We start from the raw sequence: 18,669 nt of genomic DNA, 5'->3' as shown, positions 1-18,669 counted from the left end.
AGACGCCAACCAATGCAGAACATCCCTATACAGACGCCAACCAATGCAGAACATCCCCATACAGACGCCAACCAATGCAGAACATCCTTATACAGACGCCAACCGCTGCAGAACATCCCTATACAGACGCCAACCGCTGCAGAACATCCCTATACAGACGCCAACCGCTGCAGAACATCCCTATACAGACGCCAACCAATGCAGAACATCCCTATACAGACGCCAACCAATGCAGAACATCCTTATACAGACGCCAACCGCTGCAGAACATCCCTATACAGACGCCAACCAATGCAGAACATCCCTATACAGACGCCAACCAATGCAGAACATCCCTATACAGACGCCAACCGCTGCAGAACATCCCTATACAGACGCCAACCGCTGCAGAACATCCCTATACAGACGCCAACCAATGCAGAACATCCTTATACAGACGCCAACCAATGCAGAACATCCCTATACAGACGCCAACCAATGCAGAACATCCCTATACAGACGCCAACCAATGCAGAACATCCCTATACAGACGCCAACCAATGCAGAACATCCCTATACAGACGCCAACCAATGCAGAACATCCTTATACAGACGCCAACCGCTGCAGAACATCCCTATACAGACGCCAACCGCTGCAGAACATCCCTATACAGACGCCAACCGCTGCAGAACATCCCTATACAGACGCCAACCAATGCAGAACATCCCTATACAGACGCCAACCAATGCAGAACATCCCTATACAGACGCCAACCAATGCAGAACATCCCTATACAGACGCCAACCGCTGCAGAACATCCCTATACAGACGCCAACCAATGCAGAACATCCTTATACAGACGCCAACCAATGCAGAACATCCCTATACAGACGCCAACCAATGCAGAACATCCTTATACAGACGCCAACCAATGCAGAACATCCCTATACAGACGCCAACCAATGCAGAACATCCCTATACAGACACCAACCAATGCAGAACATCATTATACAGACGCCAACCGCTGCAGAACATCCCTATACAGACGCCAACCGCTGCAGAACATCCCTATACAGACGCCAACCAATGCAGAACATCCTTATACAGACGCCAACCGCTGCAGAACATCCCTATACAGACGCCAACCGCTGCAGAACATCCCTATACAGACGCCAACCGCTGCAGAACATCCCTATACAGACGCCAACCAATGCAGAACATCCCTATACAGACGCCAACCAATGCAGAACATCCTTATACAGACGCCAACCGCTGCAGAACATCCCTATACAGACGCCAACCAATGCAGAACATCCCTATACAGACGCCAACCAATGCAGAACATCCCTATACAGACGCCAACCGCTGCAGAACATCCCTATACAGACGCCAACCGCTGCAGAACATCCCTATACAGACGCCAACCAATGCAGAACATCCTTATACAGACGCCAACCAATGCAGAACATCCCTATACAGACGCCAACCAATGCAGAACATCCCTATACAGACGCCAACCAATGCAGAACATCCCTATACAGACGCCAACCAATGCAGAACATCCCTATACAGACGCCAACCAATGCAGAACATCCTTATACAGACGCCAACCGCTGCAGAACATCCCTATACAGACGCCAACCGCTGCAGAACATCCCTATACAGACGCCAACCGCTGCAGAACATCCCTATACAGACGCCAACCAATGCAGAACATCCCTATACAGACGCCAACCAATGCAGAACATCCCTATACAGACGCCAACCAATGCAGAACATCCCTATACAGACGCCAACCGCTGCAGAACATCCCTATACAGACGCCAACCAATGCAGAACATCCTTATACAGACGCCAACCAATGCAGAACATCCCTATACAGACGCCAACCAATGCAGAACATCCTTATACAGACGCCAACCAATGCAGAACATCCCTATACAGACGCCAACCAATGCAGAACATCCCTATACAGACACCAACCAATGCAGAACATCATTATACAGACGCCAACCAATGCAGAATATCCCTATACAGACGCCAACCGCTGCAGAACATCCCCATACAGACGCCAACCAATGCAGAACATCCTTATACAGACGCCAACCAATGCAGAACATCCCTATACAGACGCCAACCAATGCAGAACATCCTTATACAGACGCCAACCAATGCAGAACATCCCTATACAGACGCCAACCAATGCAGAACATCCCTATACAGACGCCAACCAATGCAGAACATCCCTATACAGACGCCAACCAATGCAGAACATCCTTATACAGACGCCAACCAATGCAGAACATCCCTATACAGACGCCAACCACTGCAGAACATCCCTATACAGACGCCAACCAATGCAGAACATCCCTATACAGACGCCAACCAATGCAGAACATCCTTATACAGACGCCAACCGCTGCAGAACATCCCTATACAGACGCCAACCGCTGCAGAACATCCCTATACAGACGCCAACCGCTGCAGAACATCCCTATACAGACGCCAACCAATGCAGAACATCCCTATACAGACGCCAACCGCTGCAGAACATCCCTATACAGACGCCAACCAATGCAGAACATCATTATACAGACGCCAACCGCTGCAGAACATCCCTATACAGACGCCAACCAATGCAGAACATCCCTATAGAGACGCCAACCACTGCAGAACATCCCTATACAGACGCCAACCAATGCAGAACATCCTTATACAGACGCCAACCAATGCAGAGCATCCTTATACAGACGCCAACCAATGCAGAACATCATTATACAGACGCCAACCAATGCAGAACATCCCTATACAGACGCCAACCAATGCAGAACATCATTATACAGACGCCAACCAATGCAGAACATCCCTATACAGACGCCAACCAATGCAGAACATCCTTATACAGACGCCAACCAATGCAGAACATCCTTATACAGACGCCAACCGCTGCAGAACATCCCTATACAGACGCCAACCGCTGCAGAACATCCCTATACAGACGCCAACCAATGCAGAACATCCTTATACAGACGCCAACCAATGCAGAACATCCTTATACCGACGCCAACCAATGCAGAACATCCCTATACAGACGCCAACCACTGCAGAACATCCTTATACAGACGCCAACCAATGCAGAACATCCTTATACCGACGCCAACCAATGCAGAACATCCCTATACAGACGCCAACCACTGCAGAACATCCTTATACAGACGCCAACCAATGCAGAACATCCTTATACAGACGCCAACCGCTACAGAACATCCCTATACAGACGCCAACCAATGCAGAACATCCCTATACAGACGCCAACCGCTGCAGAACATCCCTATACAGACGCCAACCAATGCAGAACATCCCTATACAGACGCCAACCGCTGCAGAACATCCCCATACAGACGCCAACCAATGCAGAACATCCCTATACAGACGCCAACCAATGCAGAACATCCCCATACAGACGCCAACCAATGCAGAACATCCTTATACAGACGCCAACCGCTGCAGAACATCCCTATACAGACGCCAACCGCTGCAGAACATCCCTATACAGACGCCAACCGCTGCAGAACATCCCTATACAGACGCCAACCAATGCAGAACATCCCTATACAGACGCCAACCAATGCAGAACATCCTTATACAGACGCCAACCGCTGCAGAACATCCCTATACAGACGCCAACCAATGCAGAACATCCCTATACAGACGCCAACCAATGCAGAACATCCCTATACAGACGCCAACCGCTGCAGAACATCCCTATACAGACGCCAACCAATGCAGAACATCCTTATACAGACGCCAACCGCTGCAGAACATCCCTATACAGACGCCAACCGCTGCAGAACATCCCTATACAGACGCCAACCAATGCAGAACATCCCTATACAGACGCCAACCAATGCAGAACATCCTTATACAGACGCCAACCGCTGCAGAACATCCCTATACAGACGCCAACCAATGCAGAACATCCCTATACAGACGCCAACCAATGCAGAACATCCCCATACAGACGCCAACCAATGCAGAACATCCCCATACAGACGCCAACCAATGCAGAACATCCCTATACAGACGCCAACCAATGCAGAACATCCCTATACAGACGCCAACCAATGCAGAACATCCCTATACAGACGCCAACCAATGCAGAACATCCCTATACAGACGCCAACCAATGCAGAACATCCCTATACAGACGCCAACCGCTGCAGAACATCCCCATACAGACGCCAACCAATGCAGAACATCATTATACAGACGCCAACCAATGCAGAACATCCCTATACAGACGCCAACCGCTGCAGAACATCCCTATACAGACGCCAACCGCTGCAGAACATCCCTATACAGACGCCAACCAATGCAGAACATCCCTATACAGACGCCAACCGCTGCAGAACATCCCTATACAGACGCCAACTGCTGCAGAACATCCCTATACAGACGCCAACCGCTGCAGAACATCCCCATACAGACGCCAACCAATGCAGAACATCCCCATACAGACGCCAACCAATGCAGAACATCCTTATACAGACGCCAACCAATGCAGAACATCCCTATACAGACGCCAACCAATGCAGAACATCCCTATACAGACGCCAACCAATGCAGAACATCCCTATACAGACGCCAACCAATGCAGAACATCCCTATACAGACGCCAACCAATGCAGAACATCCTTATACAGACGCCAACCGCTGCAGAACATCCCTATACAGACGCCAACCGCTGCAGAACATCCCTATACAGACGCCAACCGCTACAGAACATCCCTATACAGACGCCAACCAATGCAGAACATCATTATACAGACGCCAACCAATGCAGAACATCCTTATACAGACGCCAACCAATGCAGAACATCATTATACAGACGCCAACCAATGCAGAACATCCCTATACAGACGCCAACCAATGCAGAACATCCCTATACAGACGCCAACCAATGCAGAACATCCCTATACAGACGCCAACCAATGCAGAACATCATTATACAGACGCCAACCAATGCAGAACATCCCTATACAGACGCCAACCAATGCAGAACATCATTATACAGACGCCAACCAATGCAGAACATCCTTATACAGACGCCAACCGCTGCAGAACATCCCCATACAGACGCCAACCAATGCAGAACATCCCCATACAGACGCCAACCAATGCAGAACATCCCTATACAGACGCCAACCAATGCAGAACATCCCTATACAGACGCCAACCAATGCAGAACATCCCTATACAGACGCCAACCGCTGCAGAACATCCCTATACAGACGCCAACCAATGCAGAACATCCCTATACAGACGCCAACCAATGCAGAACATCATTATACAGACGCCAACCAATGCAGAACATCCCTATACAGACGCCAACCGCTACAGAACATCCCTATACAGACGCCAACCGCTACAGAACATCCCTATACAGACGCCAACCACTGCAGAACATCCTTATACAGACGCCAACCAATGCAGAACATCCCTATACAGACGCCAACCAATGCAGAACATCCCTATACAGACGCCAACCAATGCAGAACATCCTTATACAGACGCCAACCGCTGCAGAACATCCCTATACAGACGCCAACCACTGCAGAATATCCTTATACAGACGCCAACCAATGCAGAACATCCTTATACCGACGCCAACCAATGCAGAACATCCCTATACAGACGCCAACCAATGCAGAACATCCTTATACAGACGCCAACCAATGCAGAACATCCCTATACAGACGCCAACCAATGCAGAACATCCCTATACAGACGCCAACCAATGCAGAACATCCTTATACAGACGCCAACCGCTACAGAACATCCCCATACAGACGCCAACCAATGCAGAACATCCTTATACAGACGCCAACCAATGCAGAACATCCTTATACAGACGCCAACCAATGCAGAACATCCCTATACAGACGCCAACCGCTGCAGAACATCCCTATACAGACGCCAACCGCTGCAGAACATCCCTATACAGACGCCAACTAATGCAGAACATCCCTATACAGACGCCAACCGCTGCAGAACATCCCTATACAGACGCCAACCGCTGCAGAACATCCCTATACAGACGCCAACCGCTGCAGAACATCCCTATACAGACGCCAACCGCTGCAGAACATCCCTATACAGACGCCAACCGCTGCAGAACATCCCTATACAGACGCCAACCGCTACAGAACATCCCCATACAGACGCCAACCAATGCAGAACATCCTTATACAGACGCCAACCAATGCAGAACATCATTATACAGTCGCCAACCGCTGCAGAACATCCCTATTCAGACGCCAACCGCTGCAGAACATCCCTATACAGACGCCAACCAATGCAGAACATCCCTATACAGACGCCAACCAATGCAGAACATCCCTATACAGACGCCAACCGCTGCAGAACATCCCTATACAGACGCCAACCGCTGCAGAACATCCCCATACAGACGCCAACCAATGCAGAACATCATTATACAGACGCCAACCAATGCAGAACATCCCTATACAGACGCCAACCGCTGCAGAACATTACTATACAGACGCCAACCGCTGCAGAACATCCCCATACAGACGCCAACCAATGCAGAACATCCCTATACAGACGCCAACCGCTGCAGAGCATCCCTATACAGACGCCAACCAATGCAGAACATCCCTATACAGACGCCAACCGCTGCAGAAGATCCCTATACAGACGCCAACCAATGCAGAACATCCCTATACAGACGCCAACCAATGCAGAACATCCCTATACAGACGCCAACCAATGCAGAACATCCCTATACAGACGCCAACCAATGCAGAACATCCCTATACAGACGCCAACCAATGCAGAACATCCCCATACAGACGCCAACCAATGCAGAACATCCCTATACAGACGCCAACCAATGCAGAACATCCCTATACAGACGCCAACCGCTGCAGAACATCCCCATACAGACGCCAACCAATGCAGAACATCCTTATACAGACGCCAACCAATGCAGAACATCATTATACAGTCGCCAACCGCTGCAGAACATCCCTATACAGACGCCAACCAATGCAGAACATCCCTATACAGACGCCAACCGCTGCAGAACATCCCTATACAGACGCCAACTGCTGCAGAACATCCCTATACAGACGCCAACCGCTGCAGAACATCCCCATACAGACGCCAACCAATGCAGAACATCCCCATACAGACGCCAACCAATGCAGAACATCCTTATACAGACGCCAACCAATGCAGAACATCCCTATACAGACGCCAACCAATGCAGAACATCCCTATACAGACGCCAACCAATGCAGAACATCCCTATACAGACGCCAACCGCTGCAGAACATCATTATACAGACGCCAACCGCTACAGAACATCCCTATACAGACGCCAACCAATGCAGAACATCCTTATACAGACGCCAACCAATGCAGAACATCCCTATACAGACGCCAACCAATGCAGAACATCCCTATACAGACGCCAACCAATGCAGAACATCCTTATACAGACGCCAACCAATGCAGAACATCCTTATACAGACGCCAACCAATGCAGAACATCCCTATACAGACGCCAACCGCTGCAGAACATCCCTATACAGACGCCAACCGCTGCAGAACATCATTATACAGACGCCAACCAATGCAGAACATCCCTATACAGACGCCAACCGCTACAGAACATCCCTATACAGACGCCAACCAATGCAGAACATCCTTATACAGACGCCAACCAATGCAGAACATCCCTATACAGACGCCAACCAATGCAGAACATCCCTATACAGACGCCAACCAATGCAGAACATCCCTATACAGACGCCAACCAATGCAGAACATCCTTATACAGACGCCAACCAATGCAGAACATCCCTATACAGACGCCAACCAATGCAGAACATCCCTATACAGACGCCAACCGCTGCAGAACATCCCTATACAGACGCCAACCAATGCAGAACATCCCTATACAGACGCCAACCAATGCAGAACATCCTTATACAGACGCCAACCGCTGCAGAACATCCCTATACAGACGCCAACCAATGCAGAACATCCCTATACAGACGCCAACCGCTGCAGAACATCCCTATACAGACGCCAACCGCTGCAGAACATCCCTATACAGACGCCAACCGCTGCAGAACATCCCTATACAGACGCCAACCGCTACAGAACATCCCTATACAGACGCCAACCAATGCAGAACATCATTATACAGACGCCAACCAATGCAGAACATCCTTATACAGACGCCAACCAATGCAGAACATCCCTATACAGACGCCAACCAATGCAGAACATCCCTATACAGACGCCAACCAATGCAGAACATCCTTATACAGACGCCAACCAATGCAGAACATCCCTATACAGACGCCAACCGCTACAGAACATCCCCATACAGACGCCAACCAATGCAGAACATCCCTATACAGACGCCAACCAATGCAGAACATCCCTATACAGACGCCAACCAATGCAGAACATCCCTATACAGACGCCAACCGCTGCAGAACATCCCTATACAGACGCCAACCAATGGAGAACATCCCCATACAGACGCCAACCAATGCAGAACATCCTTATACAGACGCCAACCAATGCAGAACATCCTTATAAAGACGCCAACCAATGCAGAACATCCCTATACAGACGCCAACCAATGCAGAACATCCTTATACAGACGCCAACCAATGCAGAACATCCCTATACAGACGCCAACCAATGCAGAACATCATTATACAGACGCCAACCAATGCAGAACATCCCTATACAGACGCCAACCAATGCAGAACATCCCCATACAGACGCCAACCACTGCAGAACATCCCCATACAGACGCCAACCAATGCAGAACATCCCCATACAGACGCCAACCAATGCAGAACATCCCTATACAGACGCCAACCGCTGCAGAACATCCCCATACAGACGCCAACCAATGCAGAACATCCTTATACAGACGCCAACCAATGCAGAACATCCTTATACAGACGCCAACCAATGCAGAACATCCCTATACAGACGCCAACCAATGCAGAACATCCCTATACAGACGCCAACCAATGCAGAACATCCCTATACAGATGCCAACCAATGCAGAACATCCCTATACAGATGCCAACCAATGCAGAACATCATTATACAGACGCCAACCAATGCAGAACATCCTTATACAGACGCCAACCAATGCAGAACATCCCTATACAGACGCCAACCAATGCAGAACATCCTTATACAGACGCCAACCACTGCAGAACATCCCTATACAGATGCCAACCACTGCAGAACATCCCTATACAGATGCCAACCAATGCAGAACATCCCTATACAGATGCCAACCAATGCAGAACATCCTTATACAGACGCCAACCAATGCAGAACATCCCTATACAGACGCCAACCAATGCAGAACATCCCTATACAGACGCCAACCAATGCAGAACATCCTTATACAGACGCCAACCAATGCAGAACATCCCTATACAGACGCCAACCAATGCAGAACATCCTTATACAGACGCCAACCAATGCAGAACATCCCTATACAGACGCCAACCAATGCAGAACATCCCTATACAGACGCCAACCAATGCAGAACATCCCTATACAGATGCCAACCAATGCAGAACATCCCTATACAGACGCCAACCAATGCAGAACATCCCTATACAGACGCCAACCAATGCAGAACATCCTTATACAGACGCCAACCGCTGCAGAACATCCTTATACAGACGCCAACCAATGCAGAACATCCCTATACAGACGCCAACCAATGCAGAACATCCCTATACAGACGCCAACCGCTACAGAACATCCCCATACAGACGCCAACCAATGCAGAACATCCCTATACAGACGCCAACCAATGCAGAACATCCCTATACAGACGCCAACCGCTGCAGAACATCCCCATACAGACGCCAACCGCTGCAGAACATCCCTATACAGACGCCAACCGCTGCAGAACATCCCTATACAGACGCCAACCGCTGCAGAACATCCCTATACAGACGCCAACCGCTGCAGAACATCCCTATACAGACGCCAACCGCTGCAGAACATCCCTATACAGACGCCAACCGCTGCAGAACATCCCTATACAGACGCCAACCGCTGCAGAACATCCCTATACAGACGCCAACCGCTACAGAACATCCCTATACAGACGCCAACCAATGCAGAACATCCCTATACAGACGCCAACCGCTGCAGAACATCCTTATACAGACGCCAACCAATGCAGAACATCCCTATACAGACGCCAACCAATGCAGAACATCCTTATACAGACGCCAACCAATGCAGAACATCCCTATACAGACGCCAACCAATGCAGAACATCCCTATACAGACGCCAACCAATGCAGAACATCATTATACAGTCGCCAACCGCTGCAGAACATCCCTATACAGACGCCAACCGCTGCAGAACATCTCTATACAGACGCCAACCAATGCAGAACATCCCTATACAGACGCCAACCAATGCAGAACATCCCTATACAGACGCCAACCGCTGCAGAACATCCCTATACAGACGCCAACCGCTGCAGAACATCCCCATACAGACGCCAACCAATGCAGAACATCATTATACAGACGCCAACCGCTGCAGAACATCCCTATACAGACGCCAACCACTGCAGAACATCCCTATACAGACGCCAACCGCTGCAGAACATTACTATACAGACGCCAACCGCTGCAGAACATCCCCATACAGACGCCAACCGCTGCAGAACATCCCTATACAGACGCCAACCGCTGCAGAACATCCCTATACAGACGCCAACCAATGCAGAACATCCCTATACAGACGCCAACCAATGCAGAACATCCTTATACAGACGCCAACCAATGCAGAACATCCCTATACAGACGCCAACCAATGCAGAACATCATTATACAGTCGCCAACCGCTGCAGAACATCCCTATACAGACGCCAACCGCTGCAGAACATCTCTATACAGACGCCAACCAATGCAGAACATCCCTATACAGACGCCAACCGCTGCAGAACATCCCCATACAGACGCCAACCAATGCAGAACATCATTATACAGACGCCAACCGCTGCAGAACATCCCCATACAGACGCCAACCAATGCAGAACATCCCTATACAGACGCCAACCGCTGCAGAACATCCTTATACAGACGCCAACCAATGCAGAACATCCCTATACAGACGCCAACCAATGCAGAACATCCTTATACAGACGCCAACCAATGCAGAACATCCCTATACAGACGCCAACCAATGCAGAACATCCCTATACAGACGCCAACCAATGCAGAACATCATTATACAGTCGCCAACCGCTGCAGAACATCCCTATACAGACGCCAACCGCTGCAGAACATCTCTATACAGACGCCAACCAATGCAGAACATCCCTATACAGACGCCAACCAATGCAGAACATCCCTATACAGACGCCAACCGCTGCAGAACATCCCTATACAGACGCCAACCGCTGCAGAACATCCCCATACAGACGCCAACCGCTGCAGAACATCATTATACAGACGCCAACCGCTGCAGAACATCCCTATACAGACGCCAACCACTGCAGAACATCCCTATACAGACGCCAACCGCTGCAGAACATTACTATACAGACGCCAACCGCTGCAGAACATCCCCATACAGACGCCAACCGCTGCAGAACATCCCTATACAGACGCCAACCGCTGCAGAACATCCCTATACAGACGCCAACCAATGCAGAACATCCCTATACAGACGCCAACCAATGCAGAACATCCTTATACAGACGCCAACCAATGCAGAACATCCCTATACAGACGCCAACCAATGCAGAACATCATTATACAGTCGCCAACCGCTGCAGAACATCCCTATACAGACGCCAACCGCTGCAGAACATCTCTATACAGACGCCAACCAATGCAGAACATCCCTATACAGACGCCAACCAATGCAGAACATCCCTATACAGACGCCAACCGCTGCAGAACATCCCTATACAGACGCCAACCGCTGCAGAACATCCCCATACAGACGCCAACCAATGCAGAACATCATTATACAGACGCCAACCGCTGCAGAACATCCCTATACAGACGCCAACCACTGCAGAACATCCCTATACAGACGCCAACCGCTGCAGAACATTACTATACAGACGCCAACCGCTGCAGAACATCCCCATACAGACGCCAACCGCTGCAGAACATCCCTATACAGACGCCAACCGCTGCAGAACATCCTTATACAGACGCCAACTGCTGCAGAACATCCTTATACAGACGCCAACCGCTGCAGAACATCCCCATACAGACGCCAACCAATGCAGAACATCCCTATACAGACGCCAACCAATGCAGAACATCCTTATACAGACGCCAACCAATGCAGAACATCCCTATACAGACGCCAACCAATGCAGAACATCCCTATACAGACGCCAACCGCTGCAGAACATCCCCATACAGACGCCAACCAATGCAGAACATCATTATACAGACGCCAACCAATGCAGAACATCCCTATACAGATGCCAACCAATGCAGAACATCCCTATACAGATGCCAACCAATGCAGAACATCCCTATACAGACGCCAACCAATGCAGAACATCCCTATACAGACGCCAACCAATGCAGAACATCCCTATACAGACGCCAACCAATGCAGAACATCCCTATACAGATGCCAACCAATGCAGAACATCCTTATACAGACGCCAACCGCTGCAGAACATCCCTATACAGACGCCAACCGCTGCAGAACATCCCTATACAGACGCCAACCGCTGCAGAACATCCCTATACAGACGCCAACCAATGCAGAACATCCCTATACAGACGCCAACCAATGCAGAACATCCCTATACAGATGCCAACCAATGCAGAACATCCCTATACAGATGCCAACCAATGCAGAACATCATTATACAGACGCCAACCAATGCAGAACATCCTTATACAGACGCCAACCAATGCAGAACATCCCTATACAGACGCCAACCAATGCAGAACATCCTTATACAGACGCCAACCACTGCAGAACATCCCTATACAGATGCCAACCACTGCAGAACATCCCTATACAGATGCCAACCAATGCAGAACATCCCTATACAGATGCCAACCAATGCAGAACATCCTTATACAGACGCCAACCAATGCAGAACATCCCTATACAGACGCCAACCAATGCAGAACATCCCTATACAGACGCCAACCAATGCAGAACATCCTTATACAGACGCCAACCAATGCAGAACATCCCTATACAGACGCCAACCAATGCAGAACATCCTTATACAGACGCCAACCAATGCAGAACATCCCTATACAGACGCCAACCAATGCAGAACATCCCTATACAGACGCCAACCAATGCAGAACATCCCTATACAGATGCCAACCAATGCAGAACATCCCTATACAGACGCCAACCAATGCAGAACATCCCTATACAGACGCCAACCAATGCAGAACATCCTTATACAGACGCCAACCGCTGCAGAACATCCTTATACAGACGCCAACCAATGCAGAACATCCCTATACAGACGCCAACCAATGCAGAACATCCCTATACAGACGCCAACCGCTACAGAACATCCCCATACAGACGCCAACCAATGCAGAACATCCCTATACAGACGCCAACCAATGCAGAACATCCCTATACAGACGCCAACCGCTGCAGAACATCCCCATACAGACGCCAACCGCTGCAGAACATCCCTATACAGACGCCAACCGCTGCAGAACATCCCTATACAGACGCCAACCGCTGCAGAACATCCCTATACAGACGCCAACCGCTGCAGAACATCCCTATACAGACGCCAACCGCTGCAGAACATCCCTATACAGACGCCAACCGCTGCAGAACATCCCTATACAGACGCCAACCGCTGCAGAACATCCCTATACAGACGCCAACCGCTACAGAACATCCCTATACAGACGCCAACCAATGCAGAACATCCCTATACAGACGCCAACCGCTGCAGAACATCCTTATACAGACGCCAACCAATGCAGAACATCCCTATACAGACGCCAACCAATGCAGAACATCCTTATACAGACGCCAACCAATGCAGAACATCCCTATACAGACGCCAACCAATGCAGAACATCCCTATACAGACGCCAACCAATGCAGAACATCATTATACAGTCGCCAACCGCTGCAGAACATCCCTATACAGACGCCAACCGCTGCAGAACATCTCTATACAGACGCCAACCAATGCAGAACATCCCTATACAGACGCCAACCAATGCAGAACATCCCTATACAGACGCCAACCGCTGCAGAACATCCCTATACAGACGCCAACCGCTGCAGAACATCCCCATACAGACGCCAACCAATGCAGAACATCATTATACAGACGCCAACCGCTGCAGAACATCCCTATACAGACGCCAACCACTGCAGAACATCCCTATACAGACGCCAACCGCTGCAGAACATTACTATACAGACGCCAACCGCTGCAGAACATCCCCATACAGACGCCAACCGCTGCAGAACATCCCTATACAGACGCCAACCGCTGCAGAACATCCCTATACAGACGCCAACCAATGCAGAACATCCCTATACAGACGCCAACCAATGCAGAACATCCTTATACAGACGCCAACCAATGCAGAACATCCCTATACAGACGCCAACCAATGCAGAACATCATTATACAGTCGCCAACCGCTGCAGAACATCCCTATACAGACGCCAACCGCTGCAGAACATCTCTATACAGACGCCAACCAATGCAGAACATCCCTATACAGACGCCAACCGCTGCAGAACATCCCCATACAGACGCCAACCAATGCAGAACATCATTATACAGACGCCAACCGCTGCAGAACATCCCCATACAGACGCCAACCAATGCAGAACATCCCTATACAGACGCCAACCGCTGCAGAACATCCTTATACAGACGCCAACCAATGCAGAACATCCCTATACAGACGCCAACCAATGCAGAACATCCTTATACAGACGCCAACCAATGCAGAACATCCCTATACAGACGCCAACCAATGCAGAACATCCCTATACAGACGCCAACCAATGCAGAACATCATTATACAGTCGCCAACCGCTGCAGAACATCCCTATACAGACGCCAACCGCTGCAGAACATCTCTATACAGACGCCAACCAATGCAGAACATCCCTATACAGACGCCAACCAATGCAGAACATCCCTATACAGACGCCAACCGCTGCAGAACATCCCTATACAGACGCCAACCGCTGCAGAACATCCCCATACAGACGCCAACCGCTGCAGAACATCATTATACAGACGCCAACCGCTGCAGAACATCCCTATACAGACGCCAACCACTGCAGAACATCCCTATACAGACGCCAACCGCTGCAGAACATTACTATACAGACGCCAACCGCTGCAGAACATCCCCATACAGACGCCAACCGCTGCAGAACATCCCTATACAGACGCCAACCGCTGCAGAACATCCCTATACAGACGCCAACCAATGCAGAACATCCCTATACAGACGCCAACCAATGCAGAACATCCTTATACAGACGCCAACCAATGCAGAACATCCCTATACAGACGCCAACCAATGCAGAACATCATTATACAGTCGCCAACCGCTGCAGAACATCCCTATACAGACGCCAACCGCTGCAGAACATCTCTATACAGACGCCAACCAATGCAGAACATCCCTATACAGACGCCAACCAATGCAGAACATCCCTATACAGACGCCAACCGCTGCAGAACATCCCTATACAGACGCCAACCGCTGCAGAACATCCCCATACAGACGCCAACCAATGCAGAACATCATTATACAGACGCCAACCGCTGCAGAACATCCCTATACAGACGCCAACCACTGCAGAACATCCCTATACAGACGCCAACCGCTGCAGAACATTACTATACAGACGCCAACCGCTGCAGAACATCCCCATACAGACGCCAACCGCTGCAGAACATCCCTATACAGACGCCAACCGCTGCAGAACATCCTTATACAGACGCCAACTGCTGCAGAACATCCTTATACAGACGCCAACCGCTGCAGAACATCCCCATACAGACGCCAACCAATGCAGAACATCCCTATACAGACGCCAACCAATGCAGAACATCCTTATACAGACGCCAACCAATGCAGAACATCCCTATACAGACGCCAACCAATGCAGAACATCCCTATACAGACGCCAACCGCTGCAGAACATCCCCATACAGACGCCAACCAATGCAGAACATCATTATACAGACGCCAACCAATGCAGAACATCCCTATACAGATGCCAACCAATGCAGAACATCCCTATACAGATGCCAACCAATGCAGAACATCCCTATACAGACGCCAACCAATGCAGAACATCCCTATACAGACGCCAACCAATGCAGAACATCCCTATACAGACGCCAACCAATGCAGAACATCCCTATACAGATGCCAACCAATGCAGAACATCCTTATACAGACGCCAACCGCTGCAGAACATCCCTATACAGACGCCAACCGCTGCAGAACATCCCTATACAGACGCCAACCGCTGCAGAACATCCCTATACAGACGCCAACCACTGCAGAACATCCCTATACAGACGCCAACCGCTGCAAAACATCCCTATACAGACGCCAACCACTGCAGAACATCCCTATACAGACGCCAACCAATGCAGAACATCCTTATACAGACGCCAACCGCTGCAGAACATCCCTATACAGACGCCAACCGCTGCAGAACATCCCTATACAGACGCCAACCGCTGCAGAACATCCCTATACAGACGCCAACCAATGCAGAACATCATTATACAGACGCCAACCGCTACAGAACATCCCCATACAGACGCCAACCGCTGCAGAACATCCCTATACAGACGCCAACCAATGCAGAACATCCTTATACAGACGCCAACCAATGCAGAACATCCCTATACAGACGCCAACCGCTACAGAACATCCCTATACAGACGCCAACCAATGCAGAACATCCTTATACAGACGCCAACCAATGCAGAACATCCCTATACAGACGCCAACCGCTGCAGAACATCCTTATACAGACGCCAACCAATGCAGAACATCCCTATACAGACGCCAACCAATGCAGAACATCCCTATACAGACGCCAACCAATGCAGAACATCCTTATACAGACGCCAACCGCTGCAGAACATCCCTATACAGACGCCAACCACTGCAGAACATCCCTATACAGACGCCAACCAATGCAGAACATCCCTATACAGACGCCAACCAATGCAGAACATCCCTATACAGACGCCAACCACTGCAGAACATCCTTATACAGACGCCAACCAATGCAGAACATCCCTATACAGACGCCAACCAATGCAGAACATCCCTATACAGACGCCAACCAATGCAGAACATCCCTATACAGACGCCAACCGCTACAGAACATCCCTATACAGACGCCAACCAATGCAGAACATCCTTATACAGACGCCAACCGCTACAGAACATCCCTATACAGACGCCAACCAATGCAGAACATCCCTATACAGACGCCAACCAATGCAGAACATCCCTATACAGACGCCAACCAATGCAGAACATCCCTATACAGACGCCAACCAATGCAGAACATCCTTATACAGACGCCAACCAATGCAGAACATCCCTATACAGACGCCAACCGCTGCAGAACATCCCCATACAGACGCCAACCGCTGCAGAACATCCCTATACAGACGCCAACCGCTGCAGAACATCCCTATACAGACGCCAACCGCTGCAGAACATCCCTATACAGACGCCAACCGCTGCAGAACATCCCTATACAGACGCCAACCGCTACAGAACATCCCTATACAGACGCCAACCGCTACAGAACATCTCTATACAGACGCCAACCAATGCAGAACATCCCTATACAGACGCCAACCGCTACAGAACATCCCTATACAGACGCCAACCAATGCAGAACATCCTTATACAGACGCCAACCAATGCAGAACATCCCTATACAGACGCCAACCAATGCAGAACATCATTATACAGTCGCCAACCGCTGCAGAACATCCCTATACAGACGCCAACCGCTGCAGAACATCTCTATACAGACGCCAACCAATGCAGAACATCCCTATACAGACGCCAACCAATGCAGAACATCCCTATACAGACGCCAACCGCTGCAGAACATCCCTATACAGACGCCAACCGCTGCAGAACATCCCCATACAGACGCCAACCAATGCAGAACATCATTATACAGACGCCAACCGCTGCAGAACATCCCTATACAGACGCCAACCGCTGCAGAACATTACTATACAGACGCCAACCGCTGCAGAACATCCCCATACAGACGCCAACCGCTGCAGAACATCCCTATACAGACGCCAACCGCTGCAGAACATCCTTATACAGACGCCAACTGCTGCAGAACATCCTTATACAGACGCCAACCGCTGCAGAACATCCCCATACAGACGCCAACCAATGCAGAACATCCCTATACAGACGCCAACCAATGCAGAACATCATTATACAGACGCCAACCAATGCAGAACATCCCCATACAGACGCCAACCAATGCAGAACATCCTTATACAGACGCCAACCGCTGCAGAACATCCCTATACAGACGCCAACCAATGCAGAACATCCTTATACAGACGCC

The sequence above is a fragment of the Engystomops pustulosus genome, chromosome 3 (genome assembly GCF_040894005.1).
Source record: "Engystomops pustulosus chromosome 3, aEngPut4.maternal, whole genome shotgun sequence".
Taxonomy (NCBI): Eukaryota; Metazoa; Chordata; class Amphibia; order Anura; family Leptodactylidae; genus Engystomops; species Engystomops pustulosus.
This window is presented reverse-complemented; position numbering follows the sequence as displayed.